General features: G+C 43.4%; 1 protein-coding gene across 1 annotated transcript in view; it reads left to right on the forward strand.

Annotated features, from left to right (window-relative positions):
- grin2da (glutamate receptor, ionotropic, N-methyl D-aspartate 2D, a) overlaps window positions 1-23,713 on the forward strand; it is a 399,219-nt gene that overhangs the window by 20,961 nt on the left and 354,545 nt on the right. Inside the window, exon 3 of the mRNA XM_061966842.1 lies at window positions 22,957-23,020. The gene's annotated coding sequence lies outside the window, so the exon portion shown is untranslated. The remainder of the gene's footprint in view (window positions 1-22,956; window positions 23,021-23,713) is intronic.

The following is a 23,713-nucleotide window of genomic DNA, read 5'->3' on the forward strand; positions in this document are numbered from 1 at the left end:
ACCTAGTACCAACATCGTCATGTCCGTTGTGTCCTGAGCAAGACACTTCACCCTTGCTCCTGATGGGTGCTGGTTAGCGCCTTGCATGGCAGCTCCCTCCATCAGTGTGTGAATGAGTGTGTGAATGGGTAAATGTGGAAGTAGTGTCAAAGTGCTTTGAGTACCTTGAAGGTAGAAAAGCGCTATACAAGTACAACCCATTTATTTATGCACATTTTGTCCAATCAGAAGCCTGGAAAAAGCAGCCACAGCTGTTTTGGTGGCATTACACTTCTGTTATCCATCCATCCATTTTCTACCGCTTATCCCTTAGGCTCCAGCACCCCCCGCGACTTCTGTTATTATAATGTTTATTTTGATGTACATTATTTTAAAAACCAGCCTGCACTTATACAAGAGCCCTGGGAACATTATGAATGTGTTTAAAGCCTGCATGCACGCCTGTGCTGCTGAAACCCAAATTATAACATCTTTAATCAGCAACATGGTGATATATTACATGTGCAGTGAAGTGTACATTATTTCTAAAATTAGCATGCACGAGCGAGCAAAGGAAATTGTTTTGCATGTTTAAGTGCCTATAAGCGCACGGACGTGCGTGTGCCGCTGCAAAACTCTTGTGGAATTATAATGCATTAAATGATCAATATAGAGGTACATGTGCAATTAAGAGTATATTGTCTTTAACATTAACAAGAAAGAAGGAGACATGTTTTTTTAGTCATTCAGGCGCGTTACATGCGGGCGCGACCGTGCATGCACGGTCGCGCCCGGCTTTTTCTACACAAATGGGAGAAACACATGTAAGTTAACGTAATGATCTGTTATCAAATAAGGATGAAAACTTTCTTATGACACAAAGCAAAAAGTCTTACTTGTCAAAGTTGTTCCATCAGGTAGAGGTACCTGGAAACAACAACACAGGAAATGTGTTCCGTGAAAAACTGTCCGATCGGAACTCTTATAACTGAAGTTCTTTGGGTGAATAATGTAAACTCACTACACCGGTATGTTTTAGCGCTTTCATGGCGAGTTTACTGACAGATATTAGTAAGAACTTTACACTACTTTATATTAGAAATGGCAACAGCGGAGGATGAATGTCCCATAACAAGAAGATAGAGGAAAAAAAGAAGCTTATCGACTACGGTGCTTGCGCGGACCCGTGCAATTTTTCAAGATTTATACAGATCCCAAATACAGATGAGCAGGTAACAAAAGATAATAAAAATTGTGTTTGCATAATATTGCGAAACAAAACGCCAGATAATATGTCTTACCTTATAGACACACCATAATAATACTCCTATGTTTAATGCGCCGACAATGCTTCAAGCGGTGCGGCTTCATAGCTTACCAAAGTCGTAGTAAAACATTTTGATAGGTTTTTGAGCGCCGTGTGTAATGTTCTATATTTTCAATTGAACATTTAAAATGTTGGTGTTGTTTACTTGAGACATATTGCCGTCATAGTGCAGCCTACACTTATCGCTTATGTTTGACTGCCATCTTCTGGTCACACTTATCATTACACCATGTACCAAATAAAATAGCTTCGAGATGGGTAAGCTCAAACAAACGTATTCTTTATATTAGGCTCACTGGGTTATAAGGCGCACTGTCGAGTTTTGAAGACAAAAAATGATTTTAATTGTGCCTTATAGTCCGGAAGATACGGTATATATATTGTGTATATATATTTAAAAAAAAGAAAAACAGCAGTGTAGTAAAGCCTAGGCCTGTGCCAATAACATGGATGATATGTTATACCACACATTATTGCCACAAAACAATATTTTTGGCTTTTTTAGACCAAATCAAGCAATAATGTAATCACATTAATATTGCAAGTTCCTTTAAAACACAATAAACTTGTATTTCTCATTAGTATTTTACCGTTGTAAATGAAAGGTAACTAACTAAATAACTTTTAATTATCTTAAATAAGTAAACAAACATAAGAAATAAAATGGACTCTCAATTTCTGTTAGCAAAAATTGCACTTCAATAAATTTTGAACATCTTGAAGTGCTGTTTTTCCCCAGTTGGACAAACTGGGTTGGGTCGTTTGTTTTGTTGTCTTTCTTGTTGCCTTCACTTTCCAACAAATTTGGCATGCTAGCTCGTTTGTCCGTGTTGATGGGCTCATCTTTCTCATTCGGTTTGAATCCACACTATTCCCGGGACCTTTGGCTTTGCAATCATTCTTTTTTTCTCCACTCTGTGTTCGTGCATACTGTGTGTGCGAAGCTAGCGGTCCTCCCTCCATCTACCGGGACAAAGATAGTGGATGACTGACAAGAGGGTTCACTCTATTTTAGGGTTGTACGGTATACTGGTACTAGTATAGTACTAATGAATCAAAAACGGTACTATACTCTGTTTGAAAAGTACCGGTTCCCGGGCATGGTGTCACGTCATGACATTGCTATGTTTACAAGCAAAGGAGCATTTCCGGCAGCGCACAATCACGGAGTACTTACAAGCAGACACAGTGTGTAGACAGAAAAGGGAGAACGGATGCATTTTGGTCTAAAAACTGACGATAAAGGTGAAGCTATAACACTGGAACACCTTCAGAAAGAGGTGCCTTAAAACATGACTAGCTAGGTAGCAGCCAACATCCATCCGCAGTCGGCAGTGTTTTAGCTACTTCTAAATCACTAATCCATGGCAACAAATAAAGTACGTTTCTTACAAGTATCATCCCTGCAGTACGAGGAATAGCTAAACATGATTCAATACACACTGTAGGCGGATACGTTAGCTCACCGGTGTCACCGCTAACAAAAGCTAGCGCTCCTGAATGTAAACAAATGCCATGGGTGGATCTACACCTGACATTCACTGTAATGATACCAAGTACAATAGCGTATAGCTCGAAACCCAAATTTGTGGTGTCATCCAAAACTAATGTAAAGTATCCAAACAACAGAAGAATAAGTGATTATTACCTTTTAACAGAAGTGTAGATCAGGGGTGTCAAACGTACGGCCCGTGGGCCGGATCAGGCCCGTGAACAGGTTTTTTTCCGACCCGCGTGATGAGTTTGCCAAGTACATGTTTTTTTTACGAAAGAAACTGCTGTTCTAAATGTGTCCACTGGATGTCACAAGAGCAATTCTGTTAGGCAAGCAATCAGTTTATACCGAGGCCAAGCAAGAGGTACACAGTAAAGGGTGACTGTGGCTCCTCCTCCTCGACCCACATGAAACTTAAAACCTGCCGTTTTATGTCTTCTGCTTCGAACACATCACACCCTCGTTGCCCCAAAATGTCTCTGTCAAACACAAAGTTTAATCCTGGCTTTGTAGATACACTGAGACGAAATCTAAGCTCATTGTGTTTTTGAAGGTCCACCAATTTCCTCAGAATTTTCAACAAAGTTGAAGTGTTTTGTCCAGAGGATTATTTGTGATTTGTACATTTCCATAAGGTGCTTGTGCTATTTTGGGCAAAGTAAAACAAAGAAAACAACTTGGAGTTGTCTTTATTTTTAAGTTATCATGCCATGATTTTACCATTACGGCCCACTTGGGAATAGATTTTCCTCCATGCGGCCCCTGAGCTAAAATGAGTTTGACACCCCTAGTGTAGATAGAAACAGAAAATAAGCAGATATTAACAGTAAATGAACAAGTAGATTAATAATTCATTTTTACAGCGTGTCCCTCATAACTTTGACAAAATAATAGAATGAGAAATGACACAAAATGTTACTGCATATGTCAGCAGACAAATTAGGAGCCTTTGTTTGCTTACTTACTAGTAAAAGACAAGTTGTCTAGTATGTTCACTATTTTATTTAAGGACACAATTGTTCTTCGATTGCAATAAAATACGTTTATGATATATTTAATGTACCGTAAGATTTTTTGTTAAATTAAAGCCAATAATGCTATTTTTTGTGGTCCCTTTTATTCAGAAAAGTATTGAAAGGTTTCGAAAAGTTTTGAAATACATTCGGTACCAAAATATTGGTATCGGGACAACCCTACTCTATTTATCTAATTCTGCTATTGGGTAAATACGCTCAGGTGCTGAGAGCGATGCAGAGATGGAACCCTCTTGCACCGTGTTTAAAAGAGAGATACGAAGAAAACAAACATACAGACACATGGCAATTTATCGATGCTGGCAAAGTTTTTGCATCAATAGTCATCGTTCGATTAATTGATTCATTAGTCCCAGGCCTAATGAAACCGCAATTATCTTCAATCCAACCTTCCACTATAGAACATATGTATTTATTCATGTGCAATACACAGGAACATATTCCAAACGTAATTTTCTGGTTGGATGTTGTTTCTTCGTGGATCCCGTGCACACAGAAGCTACACCAAGCCCTCATTGATACATTTATTAATGAAGAGCTAATACTTTAGTCGTTTTTCAAAGTTGTACAAGCTTGCTGAGCGAGGAAAAAGATTAATTTCCCATTGTCAAGTGAGAGATGTTCTTACAGCAGTTTAGTTTGTAGCTTGAAGGTGTTGACACAATTCTCTTTGGGACAGAAACACTTTGCCTGAGGCTGCCAGTGGAAAAAAAGCAAGTTTTTGTCTTTCCGCCCCACAAAGTTTTGGCATCTTGCTGCAGGACAAGTCTGAGGAACGGGGATTCACACCTGGAATGTTTCCCTTTAGCTCCAAAAAGGATGATGTCAGACTCCGAGTGTCATCGTGGAAATGAATCAGTGATAGGAAATGTATTCCTTTGTTGTCCTGTTCATGAGGCTGCTGCTTGTGGTCCACATGAAATGAGGAACAAGAAGAACCTTCTTCTGGATCAGGAAGCTTGCGGCACATGAATGATTGAACACTAGCAGGCTGGCTGAGCCTTTGCTTCACACATTTACATCCAAGTGGGAGCTCGCTGCCGTGCACATCTTTGGCATGTGTGTGAAGTTCATGTAGTTGTCGTCGAAGAAAGGATGGAGTACTGGAGTCCCAGATGTCCTCTTCATCAGTAGTGCTCAATGGAATGTTTTCTGCATGGGCCTACTGCTTACTGACTCCTCCCATTTTCACACCACTTCCTGTCCAAGCACTGTACGGTCAGCTACAAACATGAAGGACTTTTGGTCCGCCTCTTTACATGTTCATCTTTCTCTGACAACAAAACCCTGAAGTCATCAGTGTTGTCTTTGAGAGATTCCACTTCTCCTTCCGTCTCAGAACAAGGGTGCTCTCTACTGGTCCCGCTGAGCCCACAGTAGGTCACACGGGTCTGCCGGGTGCATTACAAGGTGAGCATTCCTCTTCAGGCCAGCGTCTTGTTTTGTTGTTGTTGGCTGTGCTCTCCCCCTGTGGACGCACATGAGCGCTGTCATATTCTTCCCGGTCTTCAAGTCCTGATCGGAGCTTGTGGCGGAAAACCCCACCGCTGTGCAGTCCACACACATGAAAAACGGAATTCTTTCCTATCCATGACGGGAATTCATTAAGCGTGTTGAGATGAATGAAGATGGAAGTCAGTGTCAGAAACAAACTAGATTGTTTCATTTTATTTTTCATTTGTCTTTTATTTATCTAGCCTTTAAAGCTCTGTAACCATGGAAACATGCAGTCAACACTGCTCGGCCTTTCTGCTAGGTTTGGGTTAGGTGTGGTTTGTGGGTTGATTAAGGTGATTAACACCCGCACACATGCACAGCCGACTGTACTCTATTGCAATCTCTCCTCCATGTTTACATGTCTTGTGTGTGTGTGTGTGTGTGTGTGTGTGTGTGCGTGTGTGTGTGTGTGTGTGTGTAGATAGCGTAATGTATTGCAATCGCTCCTTCATTTGGTGAAGACATGCACTTGCATAGTGTGTGTGAGTGTGTGTGTGTGTGTTTGTGTGTGTTTGTGTGTAGTGGGAATGGCATATCAAACTGAAACAAACTAAAACAAGTGTAACACAATCGCTCCTCCACAGTTACATTTGGAGTGCACACATCCATGTCAGGACTGTGTGTGTGTGTGTGTGTGTGTGTGTGTGTGTGTGTGTGTGTGTGTGTGTGTGTGTGTGTGTGTGTGTGCATGTGTATGACAGGTGCATGTGACTGTATTGCAGAAGGTACGCCACTGTTGTCGATGGATGTTTTCATTCATGCGGGTCATTGTATTCTCAGGGCATTCAATCGATCGCAAAAGGACTGTTCAGTTTGACTTAGAAGACGTTTTGCCTCTTATCCGAGCAGGCTTAATCAGTTAATGCTCATAGATTTAGGGCATGTCCCCACAGAAACGTTTGTTTTTCGTTTTTGTGTGGTCTTAAAAAAGGGAATGCGTCCCCACAGTGTCCTATCAATAGTGAGTCGCATTCAGGCGCTAACGTTGCCTGAGTGAGAATAATGTAACGCAGTGCCTCGTCATAAGTGGCGCTGTAAGCAAACAAAGCCACCGGAACCAGCAAAACTAAAGAAGAAAGGACTGTGCATGCGTGTAAAGTTCTATTCTCCGGTCACACACAAAAAAAATAAACATAGCAATGGTGGCAGTTGCACGCAAACAAAGTGACTGAATGATGGCGAGGTGGAATTACTTCTGTGCGTCACATTTGATTACAAAACTGTGACATATCAAGAGAATGTTGACTTGGTGTCCTGAAGATTCTTCATCCACTGAAACTCGCCTTATTCTACAGCATGGGTGTCAAACTCTGGCCCGCGGGCCAAATTTGGCCCGCCGTGTAATTTCACTTGGCCCGTGAGGCGATATCAAATTAACACTAGAGCTGGCCCGCCGATTATATACAGCGGCGGTACCGCGGTACACCGCTAATTCTCATACTTGCCAAACCTCCCGGGAGACTCCCAAATTTCAGTGCCCCTCCCGAAAATTGTAACGTCCCCTTTTCGTCCAGTCCAACGAGTGCTGGCTCAGTCACGTAATATGTGCGGCTTGGGCACGCACACTGAAGGGAATGCAACGCATACTTGATCTTCAGCGATACAGGTTACACTGAGGGTGTCAGTATAAAAACCTTTAACATTGTTAGAAATATACGCCACACTGTGAATCCACACCAAACAAGAATGACAAACACATTTCGGGAGAACATCCGCACAGTAACACAACATAAACACAACAGAACAAATACCCAGAACCCTTTGCAGCACTAACTCTTCCGGGACGCTACAAGGTGGAAGAGGGGTTAGTGCATGTGCCTCACAATACGAAGGTCCTGAGTAGTCCTGGGTTCAATCCCGGGCTCGGGATCTTTCTGTGTGGAGTTTGCATGTTCCCCCCGTGACTGTGTGGGTTCCCTCCGGGTAGTCCGGCTTCCTCCCACTGCCAAAAACATGCACCTGGGGATAGATTGATTGGCAACACTAGATGGTCCCTAGTGTGTGAATGTGAGTGTGAATGTTGTCTGTCCATCTGTGTTGGCCCTGTGATGAGGTGGCGACTTGTCCAGGGTGTACCCCGCCTTCCGCCCGAATGCAGCTGAGATAGGCTCCAGCACCCCCCGCCACCCCAAAAGGGACAAGCGGTAGAAAATGGATGGATGGATATTATTATTATTTGAAACTCGATTTTGCATGTCACTATAAAGTTATATAAGCTTTGCTTGTTCAGTATTTAATGCAAAACTTGTTTGGGTCCCTATCAAAATTAATTAATTAATTTGTTCAACCTTGGCCCGTGGCTGTGTTCAGTTTTAAATTTTGGCCCACTCTGTATTTGAGTTTGACACCCCTTTTCTACAGCGTTTCTCGAATGCTGAAGGCTGGAATATACTCTCACGTCACGTAACTTGTGCCGGACGGCGTCTTGTTGGAATTATAGTTCTTCTGTGGGCGGTGGCACCAGCCTTTTAGTTCTCTTCCAAAACACCAGGGGGCAGTGTCTACAGAAGAGAAACTGCAGCTGTCGTTGACTCGATACTTTCTTTCTTGTGAAGAGTGACAATAGACGACAACCACAACATCGACATCCTTGTCTACACTGGAACTAATCATTCACAATGATCAGTTTACTTTTAATGGATGTTTTACTTATAAACCGGAGGAAAATACCTTCATGAAGATGGACTGCAACTTCTGAACGAGTCACAGCAGAGGAAGCTATTATTATTTGCAACGCTATTCGGCCGTTCAGGACATGGGATAAGAGAGAGTAATTGTAAATAAAACTGTTCAATAGCTATTGTAAGTTAACGACATGCTGGTGTTAATGTGTTCAGAGTTCACAAATGTTTGTAAATATACCCTGCCTGGAAGATTATTGACAGAGGATCGTACTCCGGCTTCCTCCCACCTCCAAAGACATGCACCTGGGGATAGGGTGATTGGCAACACTAAATTGGCCCTAGTGTGTGAATGTGAGTGTGAAAGTTGTCCATCTGTGTTGGCCCTGCGATGAGGTGGCGACTTGTCCACGGTGTACCCCGCCTACCGCCCGAATGCAGCTGAGATAGACTCCAGCCCCCCCCGCGACCCCAAAAGGGACAAGTGGTAGAAAATGGATGGATGGATGAGAAGTGTGAGAGAAAAAGACGTGTGTGCATGAGAAAGAATATGTGTCGGAATTGAACAGGTTAGCAGAAGATTGGCAATAAAAGTTGAAAAGAGTGTCGGACTTTGTGACTTCTCTGGTCGCAACAACAACACAATAAGCTGAAAAACGACACATTCAGTAATTATTTTTTAAAGTGCACAGAGATATTAAGAACACTATAAGTTTACATGCAAATGTTTAGTCACTGTTGTTTTTTTTTTCATACAGTAATATGTGCATTTCAAGCACAAATTATGCTTGCCTGTGTTCAGGGACTCTCCCTGGCAAAAACTGACCAATCAAAGCTCTGTGTTATTGGCGACACAAACCTAGGATTTTTGGAAGGTGTATGTAAGCCCGGCGGGAAGGTCCTCAGGGAAGGTATGCAAGGGGAGGAGACAAGATGGCATCGCCTACGCAAGTTACGTGACGCGCGAGTATTCACCAGGCTTTAGAGTCAAACCAGCCATAGTTTGCCTCTTGGAGCAACTAAAGCAGAAATGTGCTTCTTTAATCTTGACGAGCTAACTGCTACCAGCTACTTGTCATGCTACACCAGAGCTAGTCTAGCTAGCATGGTGATGTAACTATAAGTGTGTTAAGTTATGACACATATTCTTTGTGTTGGTGTGTTGTTCCTATTTCCTAACATAGTGTTTGCAATGAGGTGATGATCCATTTTAAATTGTTTATAGTTTTTTACTCAGACACACGGCAGCCACGGACGAGACAGAATAAAGAAAAACTGTCTGAAGGATCGAGGTGCGTGCAAATGAGAAAATGAACAAGAGGATGTTGGATTGTGATTATATAGGTGAGTGTATGTAGTCTTTAATTGTTTGACACTGTATATGTGCACTATTTTAAAAAGTCAATCTTGTCCATTAGAATGAAGTAAAAAAAAACGTGTCACGATCTGTCACTTCACTTAAGTTTGTGTTTCCTTGTTGGTGTTTATTTCCTGTCAGCGTCTTATTTTTTCAATTTCCTGCATGTCTCCCTAAGCGCTTGTTCCCCTCACCTCAGAATCAGAATCAGCTTTATTGTCATTACGCAAGGTAACGAGATTGAGGCCATTCCATACAGTGCGATGTGTGCATGCTAGAAAAACAATGTGCAAATATATAAAAATATAAAAAATGTAGAAGTGCAATGAATATGGTGTGAAATTAATATATACATGAAAAAAAACAAAACAAAAACAGGGTGGTTGGTGGAATGGGTTATTGCACCGAAGAGAAGGCAGTTATGAGGGACAATGGGGCAGTCCGTTCAGGATGGTTATGGCCCTGGGGAAGAAGCTGTTCTTTAGCCTGTTTGTTTTGGTTTTAATGCACCTGTAGCGCTTCCCAGAGGGCAGCAGGTGGAACAGGTCAGAGCCAGGGTGGGTGCTGTCCTTGATGATGGCACTGGCTCTGTTGAGGCAGCGGGAGGTGTAGATGTCAGTCAGAGAGGGGAGAGGGCGGCCGATGATCTTCTGAGCCGTCTTGACCACTCTTTGCAGCCTCTCCCTGTCTGCTGCAGTGCAGCTGCCGTACCATACCGTAATACAGTAGGTCAGCAGGCTCTCGATGGACGAGCGGTAGAAGGTCAGCAGCAGGTCAGGCTTCAGGTTGTACTTCCCGAGGACTCTAAGGAAGTGTAGCCGCTGCTGAGCCTTCTTGATGATTGATGTGGTGTTGACTGTCCAGGAGAAGTCATTAGAGATGTGGACTCCAAGGTACCTGAAGGTGTGGACCCTCTCTACACGCTCGCCGTTGATGTAGAGGGGGGCAGGGTCGGTGCTGCTCCTCCTGAAGTCGACTATGATCTCTCTGGTCTTGCTGGTGTTGAGAGCGAGGTTGTTCTCCGAAGACCAGGCCGTCAGCTTCAGGACCTCCTCTCTGTAGGCAGCCTCGTCACCCCTGGAGATGAGCCCGACCACTGTGGTATCGTCGGCGAACTTGACGGTAAGGTTGTCAGGGCCGGACTGCAGTCATGGGTGTAAAGGCAGTAGAGGAGGGGGCTCAGCACACAGCCCTGTGGGGAGCCGATTCTCAGCGTGCGGGAGGATGAGAGGTGCGGGCCAAGTCTCACATTCTGGGGTCGGTCCGTTAGGAAGTCCCTTATCCAGGTGTTTGTGAGAGGGGGGAGGCCAAGAGTGTCCAGTTTATTGCAGAGTCTGTCCGGGATTATTGTATTGAAGGCACAGCTATAGTCCACAGAGAGCATCCGGACGTAGCTCTGCTGCTGCTCCAGGTGGTTCAGAGCAGAGTGGAGAGCAACAGCGATGGCGTCCTCTGTGGACCTGTTCGCCCGGTATGCGAACTGGTGGGGGTCGAAGTCTGGAGGGATATGGTCCTTGATGTGCTGGAGAACAAGTCGCTCGAAGCACTTCATGATTACCGGAGTGAGGGCCACTGGTCGGTAATCATTCAGGCTGGTGATGGGAGACTTCTTCGGCACCGGGATTATTGTAGATCACTTCAGGCAGGATGGGATGACTGCCTGAGCCAGGGAGAGGTTGAAGATCCTGGTGAGGGGGGGAGCGAGCTGGTGGGCGCACGTCCTGAGCACTTTTCCAGGTACTCCGTCTGGTCCGGTAGCCTTCCTGGGGTTCACAGCCAGGAGCACTCGTCTGACACTGTGCTCCTGTACAGTGAGTGGAGTGGCGCCGGAGCCCGGTGGGGGCGGGGGCAGGGCTGGAGCAGATGAGTGTCGCTGGGGGGTTTCGAAACGGGCAAAGAAACAGTTAAGCTCCTCTGCCAGTGTCGCACTCTGATCCGCAGTTGTCATATTGCAGCCTCTGAAGTTCGTGATGTCATGAATGCCCCGCCACACCTCCCGGGAGTTTTTGCTGGACAGATGGAACTCTATGCACCTCCTGTGGTCCGCCTTTGCTTTTTTAATCCCTCTCTTCAGGTCGGCTCTAGCAACACTGTACAGTGCCCTGTCCCCTGACCTGAAGGCTGCGTCGCGGGCCCTGAGGAGTGTGCGGACCTGGCTGGTCATCCAGGGTTTCTTGTTGGGGTAAACCCGGATGGTTTTTTCCACAGTCACATTCCCGATGCAGAACTTTATGTAGTCCAGCACCGTTCCTGTGGCTGTCTCCAGCTCCTGTTGTTGGAAGAGGTCCCAGTCTGTGTGTTGGAAGCAGTCCTGAAGTTTGGGGAGTGCATCGTCAGGCCAGGTCATAACAGTCTTTGTGATAGGCCTGGCCTGGCGTCTGATGGGGGTGTAGGTAGGAGAGAGCAGGAGGGAAAGATGGTCTGACTGTCCAAGCTGATTGGCAGCCGGGCACACCTGGTTACAGTTGCCAATCAGGCGGCTATTTATGCCTGCCTCGCCTGTTCCTCAGAGCTGGAGGATTGATTATGTCAAGGACCCTCTGTTGAATTGTTACTGAGTCAGCGCTGGTGGCTGCTATGATTTCGTGCACTTCCCTGCTGCACCTTTTGTGTTTCTGAGTGTATTAAAAGACTCTCGAGCTCTCGTTTCCTGCATGTTGGGGTCACAACTACTGCAGCCATGCGAGTTCCTGACAAAATGGCTGTCATTGTTTACACCACACACACACAATTCACCAACATCGTTCCCATTCTACACGTTTAATAAGTTAAACATCACTAGTGCATTATAGTACGGTATATTGCACTGGTTTTAGCTGTAGTGTACAATAGTTAAGGAGACAAACAAGCACTCGTTCTTCCGGTGGCCCGAGCTTTACATTGTTGTATTTAAAATAATATGATGTGTGTATCATTATTATTGTGTATGTGTGTCTAGTTGATTACAAGGTTTTGTTGCCATAGTGCTAACAGTAGTAACTACTGTACATCACCTTGTCCTTGTCAAGGCGGTGACGCATCATTCTCGGGTACTCTGGCGGCTTCTTTCGCCCCATGTAAACGACAATGTCGGAGATTTCAGAGTTTCCCCTTCTGGAGGCTGTTTTCAAAAACTTTTGTTTCAAACCACCAAAAACGCAGTTTTCATAGGGATAAAAGGCCGAAACGGTACATATCCTCACCGTTTCCACTTAAAAATGGTTCTCTGGGGACAGGCCCTTAGATTGGTCAGATCTAGTCTAGATGCTGGTGCCAAAGCCCTCCTCCACAGTTACATTTGTGCAGTGGTGGGCCGTGCGTTTCCCACCCAGGCCTTCAGTGATGTCCGACTTCAATGATTACCTCTCAAAATACCATCATTTATGTCACCACGTGACCATTGCTGGAGAAATACTTTACAGAAACACATTTACGCCCTACTGGGCATTGTACAAAACGGGTTATTTTCTGGCGCATTTAAAAATCAATAAACCCGCATCAGCAATTAAAACATTTTAAACGTGAAAAAATAAAGAAATAAAATATCTGAACTCACATTTTATCGACAGCTGAGCTAGCTTCCGGTGATGGGCGACATGGTCCCACAAGATGTAGTTTCTCTTTAAATATCCTTCTTGAAAATGGCTTTGCAAATATATGTGTTGTCTTGTCTAATCATAAAAGATGCAGACGAGGCGTGTTGGCTGAGTTCTTAAAGTTTACTCCACATCGTGCTCATCAAAAATATCCCGCTGCCGGCATGTCTACATTCAACAACCGAAACAGGGCTACTGCGCATGCTCTTCACTACTGTGGCATGCTGGGTAATAGAGTTTTTATGTTACCTGGCTCATAACATCACAATATATATCTGCCTGAGGCCATCTAGAAGCCCTTATGTACAACAACTCGTGATCTGATTGGCTATCGCAACTGTCTATCACTGTATGTGCCCATTCACCTACAGTGCACGGACGCCTGCATTGTTGGTTCTGAAGGCCTCTGGCAGATTTGGTACAGCATGGCAACATAAACTAGCTGAATTCTGATTGGATACAAACTCTATAAACTTAAAACAACAGCGCTGGAAGGAGCATAATATGACATGAAGAGAATGTGAATACTTTTAGATAATAAGGGAAAGTAAATAAAAAAATACTTTTATCTTTAATTATGATCATGATTTCTGGTTATGTTAGGCCAGCAGAGAAGGCGTTGCTGGCCCTGACGGCATAGGGTGTTGGGGTGCTGGGGGTATGTGGGTCAGGGGAGGTCTGATTAAGGTGACACATGTATGTGCGCAGCGTAGTGGATTGTATTGCAATCGCTCCTCCTTCATTTGGGGTAGACATGCATGTGCACAGCTTGTGTGTGTGTGTGTGTGTGTGTGTGTGTGTGTGTGTGTGTGTGTGTGTGTGTGTGTGTGTGTGTGTGTGTGTGTGTGTGTGTGTGTGTGTGTGTGTGTGTGTGTGAGCATCACAAAGCTGAAACAATGCACGTATACAGCATAGCTGACTGTAATGTGACTGCTCCTCCACAGTTACTTTTGAGGTGCGCACATGCATGTGCATTGTAAGTGTGTGTGTAGGGCAGGGGTGTCAAAGTCAAGGCCAAGTCAAGAATGAATTATCTATGGCCCTCGGGATGATATTTGATCAATATTAGAACCGGCCCGCAGGCCACAGCCGCCTGCTGCTGTTTTGCACGCATCAAATTATCAAATGCATCAGTGTTGGCGCTAGTAATTGACAAAATGGGGTCCCAGGGACCCCATCAAGTCATAAAAATTATATTTTTCTTCCAAGAAGAACTTTTTTTCCTGGACAGGCTGATTGGTTTTTCTTCCCACAGCAAATTTTTGGGGTGCCACTTTTTTGTAACCATTTTGAAAACAAATGATAAATGTATGCATTATTCTGTTATATCTCACATTCTATATTGTGTTTTGGAAAAAGGTTGTCATAAACGTTACTTAATTCATTAAAAATAAACAATACAAAGGAAACACATTTTTATGCATATGTAAATTTATTCAGTTATAAACATTCATTAACTTTCTTCTTTCCTTCATGGATCTAAACTTTAACGCTGCCGGTATTTTTTTCTATATTTTTATTGTAATATTTTCTGAATGTGTTTTTTCTATTTTTGGCCAAAATAAGACAAAGAAAACAATCTGAAGTTGTCTTTATTTTTTAGTTTTAATGCCATGATTTTAATAGTCCGGCCCGTGTGTGCACAGATTTTCCTCCATGCGGCCCCTGAGCTAAAGTGAGTTTGACACCCCTGGTGTAGGGGGTTGTGGGTATAGGGCCAACAAATCTGGCACTTACACTTGTATTTGACTGCATTGCAATCGCTCCTCCACCATTATATTTAGTGTACACACATTTGTGTGTGTGTGTGTGTGTGTGTGTGTGTGTGTTTGTGGGCGGGGTGGGGGTCTGGGGGGGGGGGTGTGTGATAGCTGAGTATAACATGATCGCGTTTTGACAGTTACTTTTGGGGTGCACACATGCATGTGCACTGTGTGTGTGTTTGTGTGTCTGTGTGAGTGTGTGTATGTGTGTGTGTTCAGGGGTTAGGGAGTTCGGGCTGTGTTTTGGATTTTTTTCCTATTCAATAAAGAAATGTCCAGAGAAAGCTAAGATATTTTAATAATTTATTTTAGAGTTTATAGAGAAGCAAGTCTACTCTGCTGAGAGGGGAGGGGGGGAAAGCAAGAGAGAAACACAAAAAAAACTTTCAGACCCTTATATCTGCCTTAGAAATGAAAACAGAAAGGTGGGGTTGGGCGAAATGGCCCGTTTTTTGGGGGGAAGGAAGGAGGAAGATGACCTAAAAACAGACTCCATCTGATTGTGTACACTGTACAGAGATGTTTTGGTTAAATCTTAGGAAAGGCAGTAATGCAGCATCAATCAAAAAAGAAATGCATTTGGAGAGTACGTTCTTGGAATTTAGGAATTGAGCAGGGAGCTATAAAAGAAGTGTATCTTTTCAGACACAAAACAGGTCAATGGGAAGATAAGCAATACAACATAAATCACATGAGGACTGTTACTTAGACTAAAACTGTTAGACAAGATATTACTCAAATATGAATTAACAGCTGATGTGACTGTATTGCAATCACTCCTCCACAGTTACATTCCAAGACATTTTCATAAGAGAAAGCAAAGACTTTATAACAGGCCTTGCCAACCCGCGGCTCTTAACTATGTTATCAGAGTAGCGTATGTGTGTGTGTGGCCCTTTAAGGCCTACTGAAACCCACTACTATCGACCACGCAGTCTGATAGCTTATACATCAATGATGAAATCGTAACATTGCAACACATGCCAATACGGCCGGGCTAGCTTACCAAAGTGCAATTTTAAATTTTGCGCGTAATATCCTGTTGAAAACGTCTCGGTATGATGACGCCTGCGCGTGACATCACGGATTGTAGAGGACATTTTGGGACGGCATGGTGGCCAGCTATTAAGTCGTCTGTTTTCATCGCAAAATTCCACAGTATTCTGGACATCTGTGTTGGTGAATCTTTTGCAATTTGTTCAATGAACAATGGAGACAGCAAAGAAGAAAGCTGTAGTTGGGAAGCGGTTTATTACGGCAGGTGCTGTGCCGGATAACGCACCCCCGCCGTAGAATGCACCCCCTGACTGTTGTGCCGGATAACACAGCCGGTGTTTCATTGTTTACATTCCCGAAAGATGACTGTCAAGCTTTACCATTGGCCTGTGGAGAACTGGGACAACAGAGACTCTTACCAGGAGGACTTTGAGTTGGATACGCAGACGCGGTACCGTGAATACGCATGCAGCTGCGACTTCCAAACATTTGATCGCTTGCCTGTACGTACGTGCCATTATGTGCATGTCACGAGCGTAACTTTGGGGACTTTGGGGAAATATATGTGCTGTATGAACTTTGGGGAGGTGAACGGTACTTTGGGCTGTGGGATTGAGTGTGTTGTGCAGGTGTTTGAGTTGTATTGGCGGGTTATATGGACGGGAGGGGGGAGGTGTTTGTTATGTGGGATTAATTTGTGGCATATTAAATATAAGCCTGTTTGTGTTGTGGCTAATAGAGTATATATATGTCTTGTGTTTATTTACTGTTTTAGTCATTCCCAGCTGAATATCAGGTCCCACCCGCCTCTCACAGCATCTTCCCTATCTGAATCGCTCCCACTGCCCTCTAGTCCTTCACTCTCACTTTCCTCATCCACAAATCTTTCATCCTCGCTCAAATTAATGGGGAAATCGTCGCTTTCTCGGTCTGAATCGCTCTCGCTGCTGGTGGCCATGATTGTAAACAATGTGCGGATGTGAGGAACTCCACAACCTGTGACGTCACGCGCATATCGTCTGCTACTTGCGGTACAGGCAAGGCTTTTTTATCAGCGACCAAAAGTTGCGAACTTTATCGTCGATGTTCTCTACTAAATCCTTCCAGCAAAAATATGGCAATATCGCAAAATGATCAAGTATGACACATAGAATGGACCTGCTATCCCCGTTTAAATAAGAAAATCGCATTTCAGTAGGCCTTTAAAGATATGACAGCATGTGAGGTGAGTGACGTCAGTGAGTGGGTAGGCGAGAGAGGTGAGGGAGCGGTAACAGTTTGTAGTGCAGGTACTAGTAGCTTGGTGGATGGCTGCGTGCAAGACACCAATAAAGTCACAAAGTTGCAACAAACCGCCGGCCTCGTCATTCACCCTCGAGTCCGGAGCTGTAAAGACCCACTGCCGGGTAAAGTGGAGGGTGTTACCCCCGAAGTACATCGGCCCTGGAGGAACGTCTCCCCTGCGCTCCTCGACTACGGTCTGGGAGCCGGAAGCAGGAAAGGTGTAACAACTCTATTAGTGCCTTAGTGTTTACCATGAAGTCTTTATTTTTACAGCCCCTCGCGGTAAACTTGTCTGAGTGCAAACTGAGGCAGTATTTGTCATTGATAAAACTTTCGGCGAATCAAAATTTATGACCAATAAAAACGCAATAAACGAGGACGGAAATTTGACACAGCAAATTCAAACAAAAGAAAACACTGGCGGAAAGCGATAATCGATACAATAAAAAAAACAAGCAAACCGGACGGTGGGTAAAAAAAATAAAATCCGTGTCCGGGTGACGCGCAGGCTTCAGGAATTGCGCGTCCTTTCTGATTTCAATGCTTAAAAAGACACAAAAAGTGCGATAACGCCAACACTGCTTGACAGTATAACAAAATACGTCACACTTATATTCTGTAACATTCACAGTTTTAGAATAAGTGCAGAGGTAGAAATATTCCAAATAACCTCTTGTATACAATGTAAACATAAATAATGCCTCAAAACAAGTTAATTCTATTTCAACAAAACACAGCAGACGAGCTCTCGCCCTGCACAGCTGTTTTGTAGTGTCGATATGGGCTTGTAGATCTCTATTTGCCACAGATATATACCTTCCTGCTTTGCACACAGTGCATTCTGCTTCCCATGTGTCACGGCCAGGACCAAAACACGGATACCTTTCATCCGTGAAGTTGCATTTACGTTTCGGCATCTCTCTCTTGTGTCCTGTCTGTCTCTCCACATCTCTCTCTTGTGTCCTGTCTGTCTCTCCACATCTCTCTCTTTTGTCCTGTCTGTCTCTCCACATCTCTCTCTTGTGTCCTGTCTGTCTCTCCACATCTCTCTCTTGTGTCCTGTCTGTCTCTCCACATCTCTCTCTTGTGTCCTGTCTGTCTCTCGACTCTCTCGCTCTCTGTCTCTGCCCCTCCCTCACGAATGCTGCTGCGTGCGCTCGCCTCCACAATTTGTTTTGTTTTCAACCCGTTCTTGACCCTGGACGTACATCGAAAATACACGCAACCCTAACTCAAAATGCCGGACATTTGAGGTATTTAAGAAACCCCGCCTGGACAGCTCCGCAAAAGAGGACATGTCCGTGGAAAAGAGGACGTATGGTCAGTCTAACATAAGAAGAAGAAGCCGAAGCCGGTTTGAGTGACGTCAATTGTGCATGTGCGTAAGATCACAGTAGTAAACAATTTGTGACAAGTTCGCTCTCAAAATGGCAGGAAAAAAAGCACAGCAAAACGAAAATATGAAGAAGAACACAGGACATTTTTAACAGAGTGGGAGAGTTTATATTTTTTTGTTGAACGTAATGGCAAGCCATTCTGCTATATGTCAGGCGTCATTAGCGCATTTCAAAGCTTCAAATCTTCAGCGTCACTTCAGCTCACTCCATGCTAACATCGACCAGGATTTTCCTAAAGGGACAGAACTTTGCAAGCACAAGTTGGCCACTTTGAAAAGTCAGGCAGAAAAGCAGAAACAGTTTTTCCAAAAACTACGAGGCACTCAGATAAATCTGGCTGAGCAGATGTTGTGTGTGTGTATGTGTGCGTGTGTGCGTGCGTGCGGAAGGGATGGGGTGATGTTCATGTGTGCCCATGTGTAGGATGTGGCTCCTTGCAGTAACACAGTAAAAAAAAAAGTGTCTCTTAGTCCCTGACTGGTTGGCCCACCCCTGCTTTATAATAACCTATGGGTCTGCTGCTATGCAAGCGCCCAGTCAGTGGTGATGTGCAGCAGCACATCTTAATATTGCTTGGGCTTATTTTTTGTTCTTCTTCTTCATCTTCATCTTCTCCTTCTTCTTCTTCATCTTTATCTTCTTCTTCTTCTCCTTCTCCTTCTCCATCTCCATCTCCATCTCCATCTCCATCTCCATCTCCATCTCCATCTCCATCTCCACCTCCACCTCCACCTCCTTCTCATTCTCTTTTTCCTTCTCATTCTGCCGCGCTTCTATGTAATTCTACCGCATTTAATATGAGACAAACCCAGACATATATTATATCTTTGGAAAGGTGTCGATTGCGTCTACGCCACCACTTCACTTTTGGAAGTGGCGGCGTTATTCAGGAAAAAACAACTCAATGGGCCAATTGATTTGGAACCCCCCTTTTACGATGGTGGATTTTTTCTGGCAACTGCAGAATGCAGACAGATGATCTCTTCTTGTAGCGCAGCCATGTTTTGTGCTTTTTATCTCAATTTGTTCACTCACTTTTTACTACTTTATCCCTGGCTAACACGTTTTGACATCCAACATTTGGTTTTGGCTGGGGGGCCATCAAGAGGAGGCAAGTGCCGCCAGGATTTCGCATGTTTTCTGTCAGAAAATGTCACTTTTATGGTTGACGTGTACAATTTAGCTTTTGTTGGCCCTCAAAGCCAAAAAAGTCAGCCTTTTAAGTTAACTTAAAGTTAAAGTACCAATGATTGTCACACACACACTAAGTGTGGCAAAATTATTCTCTGCATTTGACCCATCACCTTTGATCACCCCCTGGGAGGTGAGGGGAGCAGTGAGCAGCAGCGGTGGCTGCGTCCGGGAATCATTTTTGGTGATTCAACCCCCAATTCCAACCCTTGATGCTGAGTGCCAAGCAGGGAGGTAATGGGTCGTCTCATTCACCTCAATGTTAAGTAACTCCCTCTCATCACGACAAAAATAGTAAATACTAATCGCTCAAACTCAGCCATTTCTCTACCTATTTGAAATCTAAAAACACAGGATGGTTCCCTCAAAGCCTTCAGGTACTGACGGCCTTTTGTAGAAGTCCATATTTTGAAGCGTTTGGCCAGAATCAGACTTTGTTTGGCATGTAAACTGTTAGCATACCTGTGAAAATGTTAGCATGCTGACGTTTTTTATTTTTTTTAGCTCTTGGAAGTATGCTAACATCCCTTATATTAGCATGCTAATGTTTTATGCCAGCTTTTTAGCTAATTTTGTATGTTTACTCCCAAAAATAATGGCACCATCTTAGAAGTATACTAACTTGTCCTATGTCATCATGCTAATGTTAGCATGCTAACTTTTTATTTAGCTTTACAGCTAATTGTGTATGTTTAAACCTAAAAAAAATCATGAATTGTGATACTTGGCGCCATTTTGGACGTATGCTAACGTCTCTTAAATAGCGTGTTAATGTTAGCATGCTAACATTTAATGCTAGCTTTTTAGCCAATTTTGTATGTTTAAACCTAAAAATAGTGCGTTTTAGTACTTGGCGCTATCTTACAAATATGCTAATTTGTCCGATGTCATCATGCTAACAGCATGCTAATGTTTTATGCTTGCTTTTTAACTAAATTTGTTTGTTTAAACATAAAAATATTTGCCGCCATCTTGGAAGTATGCTAATGTCTCTCATATTAGCTTGTTAGCATTTTATGGTTGCTGTCCAGCTAATTTTGTATGCTTACACCTAAAGATAGTGCATTTTAGTACTTGGCGCTATTCTTAGAAGTACACTAACTCGTCCTATGTCATCATGCTAAGGTTTTACGGTAGCTTTTGACCTAAATGTGTGTGATTAAACCTAATAATTGTGGATTTTGATGCTTGCCGCCAACTTTGTAAGAATGCTAACGTCTCTTATGTTAGCATGCTAATGTTCTATGATAACTTTTTAGCTAATTGTGTATGTTTAAACCTAAAAATCTTGGATTTGGATAATTTGCGCCATCTTAAAAGTATGCCGGCTTCAACTGACCGAGGTTCAAGGCAAAGTTAGCAGGCCCATCAAAATTTTCCGCTGTAATTTTCTAGTTAATTATTGCGATTGCTTTTGTGCGCATAATACAGAAACTTTAGTGCAACTATGTTTCGACAAAAATGCCATGCTGTCATGTAAATAAGATAAGTTAAAAGATATGATCATTTAGTCTGTTTAATTAGCGGACATGTTACAGATATATATATATATATATATATATATATATATATATATATATATATAGATATAGATAGATATAGATAGATAGATAATACTTTATTGATTCCTTCAGGAGAGTTCCCTCAGGAAAATTTTAATTCCAGCAGCAGTGTACAGAATTGAGATTGAATTTAAAAAGTAATAAGTAAATGATGGGGGTATACATGGAAATAAAATAGAAAATATTACAATAAGAATAAAAATAAAAAGCAAAAATAACAATAAAAATATAACCGTAAAAATAAGAATATAACAAGAGAAACTAGGCAGTAGTGACCATGTTATGAAAATGTATTGCACTGTTAATTGCACTATTTTTTGCTGCAGTTTATTTCAGTATTGTTATTGTTTTGCATCTCATGTCATCCTAGTAACCACCTCCCCCCCAGAGAGGAGTTGTACAGTCTTATGGTGTGTGGGACAAAGGAGTTTTTTAGTCTATTAGTCCTGCACTTGGGATGAAGCAGTCTAGCACTGAACAGGCTCCTCTGGTTACTGATAACAGTCCTCTTCTCTGCCACCGTCACCAGTGAGTAGAGCCGGCCCGCCTGATCAGTTTCTCCAGCCTGGAGTTGTGTATCTTTAAATGACTTTTGTTGTGATCTGGCGCTCTATACAAAATAAAACTAAAATAGAATCAAGTTGACCTTCTCACGGCGCACCCCAATGCTGCAGCCCCCCTCCCTGCTCCCTAATATAATGGTCGAGGGAAGAGAGCTGCAAGGTGACTGTTTACCCAGGATGCACTGCATTGCACACTTGATCGGCATCCTTGTGTGTCGGGTCATCACAAAACAAACTTTATTTACTGCCACATGTTCCTAGTGGAATACACCTTTCCTTCCTGTCAGGAAAAGGAACACTAAATCCATCTTCCGGCCATCTGTGTAGGCATTCCTCCAGTCATGATTCAGCACTTTGTCCCCTCCGGGGGTGCTGATGGGCAGCAGAAGGTGTAGACCAGGTACTAACGAACAGCCTCCATGGTAAATGTTAATCATGATTAACGAGCCGCGAAGATGACGGCGCCTGACGCAGAGGTGGCCAGGCGTGGAGCGTGGACGTGGCCGAGGAGCAGAGAAGAAGAATCATGGAGTGGGGTTTGATGGAGCGTAAACCTGTTGGCCGTCTCATCCTTTAACCCCCCCAGTCGGAAAGAACATGGCTATAAAGTGTACGCTGTCATAAAGACTGAAAAAGTGTCTTGAGACAATGTCTTCTCATCATCCTGAAGATGAAGAGCTTTTGCAGGGAAGCTAATCATGCTAAGTGTGTTAGCATCATGCTCGTCATTCCCAAATCAGGCCTGACTTCATGTGTCCGTCTCATTTACCTGTTTGTCCAACCCCACACTGCCTGAGTGACCGGGGGAGGACCCCGCACAGGCCGCTATCCTTCACCTCTTTGTCAGTCCATGCACGCTCCCAAACTGATCTTGACAATTCTGACGTGTCTATCAAGTTCTTTACTACCAGCGTAAAAAACTTCTACCCTCGACTTCAAGTTTCATTCTAATTGGCGTTGCTATACATCAGAAAGTCTTTCTCCTCCTAATTGTCCCCCAGGGACACTAAAGATTGACTAAATTCTCTGATCCGTGAATGAGTGATCAGCTGACGGTTGCCGGGGCAACGAGGTCTCCGAGCGCGCCATCCAGTCGGCCTCAGTGAGCCGCCCATCTTCCCACTCGTCTTTTTGATGCTGTCAACATGTCCGTCTCCTTCAAGCGTCTCCCTTCACCCCGCAAATGTCTCCTGTCTGCGCTGCCGCCGTCTGTTTCCTGTCATGTCATTCTCGTGTTTGGATATCTGGAACACGCTTCTTATTCTCACTCACGTCAACAACTTAAGACTTTTCACCTTTGTCTTTGTCCTCACAGGACAACACCTTCACTCCTTGATGATGAAGAATGTAAAGATGGGCCTCACAGCAAAAAGCCTCAGGTCAGAGTATGAGTATGAGTATGAGTATGAGTATGAGTGTGAGTGTGTGTGTGTGTGTGTGTGTGTGTGTGTGTTGTATTTCTACCCTTCTTGAGACATCAACAAGGAAAAGTACCTTCCATATGAGGACCGGTGAACAAGTTAGGACCGAAATCATGGTCCCAATACGGAAAACCATTGCATCTAATATAGAATGGCTCATTTGCACCCCTGGTGGGGTAATCTATCAAAATGAGGGTGGTCCCAAAAAGGAGGGATTTTTCAAATTGACTGTGTGTCGCTTTTAAAAGTGCTCCCCCTCTTGTCAACATAGGAAATAACAAGTGTGTGTGTAAAAAATTTAAGTGCTCCCCCTCTGGCCAACATATGTAATAACAAGTGTGTGTAAGAAATTGAAACGCGCCCCCTTTGGCTAAAATGTTATTAAAAAAATAAATAAATATGTACAAACCCCGTTTCCATATGAGTGGGGAAATTGTGTTAGATGTAAATATAAACGGAATACAATGATTTGCAAATCCTTTTCAACCCATATTCAATTGAATGCACTACAAAGACAAGATATTTGATGTTCAAACTCATAAACTTTTTTTTTTTTTTGCAAATAATAATTAACTTAGAATTTCATGGCTGCAACACGTGCCAAAGTAGTTGGGAAAGGGCATGTTCACCACTGTGTTACATGGCCTTTTC

This window comes from Nerophis lumbriciformis, linkage group LG11 (genome assembly GCF_033978685.3).
Source record: "Nerophis lumbriciformis linkage group LG11, RoL_Nlum_v2.1, whole genome shotgun sequence".
Classification (NCBI taxonomy): Eukaryota; Metazoa; Chordata; class Actinopteri; order Syngnathiformes; family Syngnathidae; genus Nerophis; species Nerophis lumbriciformis.